Genomic DNA, 5,733 nt, shown 5'->3' on the forward strand with positions numbered 1-5,733 from the left:
GTTGCTGTTTTTGTGTGGGTAAAACTATTGAAATAAAAACAAATTATTCTTGTCCATATTATAAGCACTTACAGCACTTTAAATAACATTCTATCTGGTTTGATTCTAGTTCGTTATATGGAAAAAGCGTTTACAGTTAAACAGTTATTTTCTATGTTTATAAATGTTGTCTGCGTTCATCTATGTTTTTTTTTTGTTTTGTACGTCTTGTGTGTCTTGTCTCGTCTTCCCACTCATGGCCTGCACCTTGACGTGGTGAGTGGGCTTCCTACTAAGCCAGGCCAATAACAATTTTATGTGCGTTTCTGTGTTTTATGCAGTCTAAAAAATAGAATGTCTCACAGTCAAAAAAGTGTCAGTGATTCCTTGATGTTGATGTCTGTACTGGTGATGTTTTCTTGTTATGAGACAAGAGAGAGTGGTGAAGGATGTGTCCAAGATCACCAGGACTCCTCTGCCCTCACTGCAGAGCATCTACAAGCGCAGGGTCCTGAGGAGAGCTGCTTCCATCATCGGAGACCCCACCCACCGGTTCTGGTCTGTTCACTCTCCTTCCCTCGGGCCGTAGGTACAGGAGTGTGAAATGCAGGACCAGCAGACTCAGGAACTCTTTCTTTCCCTCACATCAGACTCCTTAACAGCTGACAGGAGTCTGCAACAGCAGACTGCACCTTTGCACATCTGGATTATTTATCATATATCATTACTGGACTATTTATCATTATTAGTGCACCTTAATAACAACTGCACATGTACCCCACTATCCAGTTCTGTCAGTCTCCTTTGCACAATAATATTCTCTGTAAATTTGCACAACATCTGATTTGTAAATATCTTAGTCACTTACATATGCATAGTTTGTTTATTTCCTATATATACCTTGTTTTCAGTCATCCAGTAAATATCCAAAAAACTTTATATTTTTTATCTTTATGGCATTCAGAGTGAGCTGCAAAGTAAGAATTTCATTGTACAGGGAAACCTGTTTCTTTACTGTACATATGACAATAAACCCTTTGAATTCAAGCATGAGTACAAAATTGCACACACTTAACTACTACAAATAAATGTAATTACTGACTTAACTGAGGAACCTACTCCAAGTTTCTCAATATGAAAGAATTTCATTGAAAGTATCAGCTAATTTTTATATTTCTTTCCTTTAATTAAAAATAGCAAACATTCTTCATAGGACATCTGCATTTGTGGTCCAGTTTTACACTTCCCTTTCACCAAGGTGCAAAATGTCTGTGTTGGACAAAACACAGTGGAAGGACATCTCCGTTGAGTCGATTGTGCTAGTGGAGGAGTGAATTGGAAACACTGGGGTGAACTGATGGCAAGATGAAGTTTGTGAGAAATCTTTAGGGGGAAAGAACACCCAGAAGTGGGTCGTGCTTCAGTGAAACCGTTGTCTGAAACCACTCCAAATTCTTAACAGTGCATGTGCGTCAAAAGAATTTCTACCTTATTTAAAAATTTAAATAAAGTAATTCGTGCAATTCAATTTTTGATCAATAATAGCACTCTGTGTAAGATTTTACAAGCTGCTGCCCACCACTGAGAGAATTTCCCCATTGTGGGAGTAATAAAGGATTTTGATTTGAAATAACGACATGTCTTTCAGAAAAAACAAGGTTTATTTGTTATTTTGTGTCATTTAGTCATTTTTGTCAACAACCTGTCACATGCACTATGCAAAGTCACGTCTGGGGTACAAGTAATTGTAATAAACATAAAGGAAGAACATGATAAGTAGGCCAAAAATAATAAATGACATGAATGAATACAAAAGAAAACATTATTAGAAAGTATTTTGATAGAGATTGCATAAGGCATTAAAAATTTGAGTTATTCCCGAATAATCTGGCAAAACAAAACCTCAAGAACATAAATTTTCACGAATGTTCAATTTTATTTAAGTACGTCCTTTATAGATTTGGCCAAGGTTGTTAAAAATATGTAATTTCCCTTAGGGGTGAAATGAACTTTGTCTGCTAAAAATAAACCTGGAGTGTCATGCCTAATCAAAGGGTGGTGGACAAAGGAAACAATAGGTGGCATAAATCCAGATATAACATTGTTAATAAATTTTCTAGACTTCTCCAACTTCCCAGGATGAGAAACAGCCCTCCACTTGCACCTCTGTGTCAACCCAGAAAAAATTATCTTCATTGATGCGTGTTGCTGGTGGAGTCTGTGCAGATCCTCTTTCATTACTGTGACGAGCTTGATGCTTTTTTCTTCACCCAGGTCATTCCCGCCGCAGTGTATAAGGAGGACGTCTGGGGCTGGTCTCCCTCTTAGGCACTGGAGAAAGAATGGCACCAGTCCCTTCCACCTCAGGCCACCCCAGCCAAACCAGCTGATGATGGCGTTGGAAACCTCAAGGTTTTTCCCCATGGTCCTGGAGGCAAAGTCATGTCCTCTTCTGACATAACTGTCCCCAATTATCCAGACTGTGCCTAGATAGACAGATATGATGTTACATGTATTTTTTTTTTTCAGAGTAAATACATTTCATGAAGCCTTGAGTACTTGGTTATTACTTACATGTCTTTGCTTCACTGGCCATCTTTTCACAAATCTGTGATGTAAAAGAAAGACACATTACAAAAAAATTGATTGAACCCCCATTTTTTTATTTTTATGTTTTGTAAATGTGCACAGTAGTGAGTGTGTGCCACTAATAACAACCGCGCTAGATTAAAGTGGACATTTGATGTAACAGTATATTTCATGTGCAACAGAAAAAAAGTAAACATTTAATCAGATCTATTTAATTCGAAATGTATTGTTTATCTTAAACACAGGCAATCGTTTCCACACAATGCTTATGCAGTCTGGGCCCTCCTAGGCGCGTCACCCCCTCTATAAAAAGAAGTTGATAACCCGTCTTTTTATTTTAAATGTATAAAAAAAACGATTTTTCCCTTGGCTCTTGGGCTCAACAATTGACTGTAGTAGTAGGTATTCTTATTAAACGGTCTATGGTCTCAACGCCGTTATACCGGGTGTAAGAAAACACGCTCGCAATGCAAACAAAAGAAGTTGAAAGTTAACGCGGACATGCGTTCGGAAAGGCCAGTGTCTACAGTCACTGGTTTCAATATCAAAATAGCTGATTATAACTGAGATGTTTATGTTTTCGGAATATGTGTGGCGACACATCTTTTAGCTCGACAAAAAAGAAAATGTGTAAGTAAATACAACATTACCGTTTGAAGAATCCAAAGTTGGAATGGTTCTCCCTCAAGGCTTGAACAAAGACTTGTACAATTCTCTCGAGCCGCCGTGATTAAAGTAGAAACTGTTTACATCCGCTGTCTCGTGGTAAAGGCGTGGAAAAAGGCGGACGGTTGCAATAAACTAACTCCTGATTGGCGACAGTACTTCCTGTAGATTTCATGACTCAGCTATGACTCAGACCAATCGCTGACGATTGTTTGCAAATGGCGGTATCCATTTCAGGAAGTGACGGTGAAAGCGGCGGCCTACTTTCGCGAGGAGAGGAAGTAATGCATTTCCAATGGGGGACCTCAGTGCTCGCTTTGTCCATTAATTTTTACAGTCTATGGTTGGGAGCTGCAGGTGACAGAGAGAGGAGCGTGCATGGTTTTTTTGACCGTGTTCACAATAGTTATTTAGAAGTGGAGTTTACGTTTGTTGTTCTTTTTTATTTCTTCTTTTTCGCTAAATAAAACACCAAAAAAACTACCCAAGTGGAGGACAACCCTTTTTTTTGTGGTCTATTTTTTTACGTGGAGAACACGCGTCAGCCACACGCCCTCAGCCTGATAGGTTATTGGAAACCTACATTGGTTATAAACTAGGGTTAGAAGAGAAGGTATTTGAACCCTACCCTCCATCAGAGGGCAGGGTCAGAGTACTGTTCATTCCATACACTCCTCCCCAGGAGCACGACTCCAGGTGTACTTCACCCCAGGTAAGTAAATCTAGAATAGGAGTGTCAGAATGGTCATTTGAGTTAGGGTCAAATGTGTGTGAAGGCCCGGTCCCAAGGGCTTTCACAGCCATAAAACAGCTGGAGCACAAAAAATGTCATTCCTTTGGCACAGACGCTGTTATCAGTGGACTGGTAGTGCAACGGCTGAGATATGGCTGCGGGACAGATGTGCATACACACAGTACAAAATTTGGCTTCTTTTTTTGAACAGCACAAAAATTTAGACCACGGTGTGGTAACAGTAGTACAGTTGTGCCAGTGCAAGATCAGGCAGTGAAGCTAAAGCCAGAACACACGCTTGGACACCAAAATTTGCCATTCATGCATGGCTGTAGCACGGCCGTTTACCCGGCCAGTCTGTGTTTGTACCACTGCTTACAATGTCTGTTTAGCAGCTGAGCGTGGGAGGATAAGCTTACATGCGATTAAGCAGTGCACTGGCAGTGGAATGGTAGTGGAATGGACTCCGGGATCTGTATCACTGCTATTCCACGAACATGCATAAAGTTAGTTAAGCGTGTGTTGCAGATTTTCCTAAATTTTTACCCGTGAGATATCCATCAAATCCTGTGGGACCAGGCCTTAAGTTTAGCTTTTTTAATGTAGAGCAGTGTTTTTCAACCTTTTTTTGAGCCAAGGTACGCTTCTTTAATGAAAAAAATCCAGCGGCACATTAGCATCCAAAAAGGTAAAAAATTTTGATCTATACTGATGTACAGTCCCTCCACAATCTAGTGTACATTTTTTTTATATTAGTGTGAAGCGCCATTGCAGCGCAGAGGTGCTGTCTCTTTAACCCAGTGTTTCTCAATCTCAATTCTCTTTTACACCCCTCCCCCCACACTGTAACTTTCTGCTGCAAATGTCATTAACTCAAGTTATACATATTTCTTCAGTCTGCTTACACAGTAAATTTCCCAGTGTAATATCTTCATAGTCAAACTGTTCTGACTCTTTCAGAGTCATTACACCAACAGCAAGTGTAAGGCCGCACACTCGTTTTCCAAGTGTTGGTGTTAATACTCAGAGTTAAAATACATCCATGCATTTTAACTCTGAGTATTAACACCAGTACAATTTGCAGTGTTAAATATGTTCATTGACTCTTTTAGAATTGTTTTAGCAACATGGTGGTGACAAAATTCGGTGTTGAAAGACAAAGAGTAAACGTGACTCCAGAAAGCTCCGCCCACCTCTTCACATTTGAACCAAACCGTTCCAGGAGTACGTGACCAACATCCCTTAAAAACTATGGTAAGGATATTTATTACCTATTCAATCTATTTATATTCCTTTTTCAACAATCGTTTGATCTAACATGTTGTTGCCCGCGATATTTATTTATTTTGAGCTATGTCGGTATTTCTATCACTATTTCTAAGCTGCTGACCCCGTCGAGTGAAAATCTAGCTTAAAATGTGCGCCAATTCAGTCCAACTTGAAATTGTCATTAAATATCTGCCTAATGTGGTTGTTTAATTTTAATTTTATTACAGTTTTTTCCAAATGCTAAAACACATTTTCTGAAATATTGGACCAATTTAACCAAACACCAAACACAATTTTCAAAACATAAGCTAAATATACAAAATACTTAACTCATGAATCAAAATCTCACTTTGAGGTCAAAATGAAGACTCTGTTGTCAAAACTTACACACACTCATCAAATCCAACACACTACGCACCAAACACAATTTTCAAAATATAAAATATACAAAATTCTTGACTCTTCAGTCAGAAGCTCACTATGAGTTCATAATGAAG

The 5,733-nt window shown here is 39.0% G+C and overlaps 1 long non-coding RNA gene across 1 annotated transcript; it reads right to left on the reverse strand.

Moving 5' to 3' along the window:
• Positions 1 to 1,621: 1,621 nt before the first annotated feature.
• Positions 1,622 to 3,435, reverse strand: LOC112140929. The gene is made up of 2 exons (XR_002918292.2): positions 2,554 to 3,435; positions 1,622 to 2,465 (listed from the first exon to the last, which is right to left on the reverse strand). It is a non-coding gene; the product is annotated as an uncharacterized LOC112140929 (long non-coding RNA).
• Between the last annotated feature and the right edge of the window lie 2,298 nt (positions 3,436 to 5,733).

This window comes from Oryzias melastigma, unplaced genomic scaffold (genome assembly GCF_002922805.2).
Source record: "Oryzias melastigma strain HK-1 unplaced genomic scaffold, ASM292280v2 sc00301, whole genome shotgun sequence".
In the NCBI taxonomy this organism is placed as follows: Eukaryota; Metazoa; Chordata; class Actinopteri; order Beloniformes; family Adrianichthyidae; genus Oryzias; species Oryzias melastigma.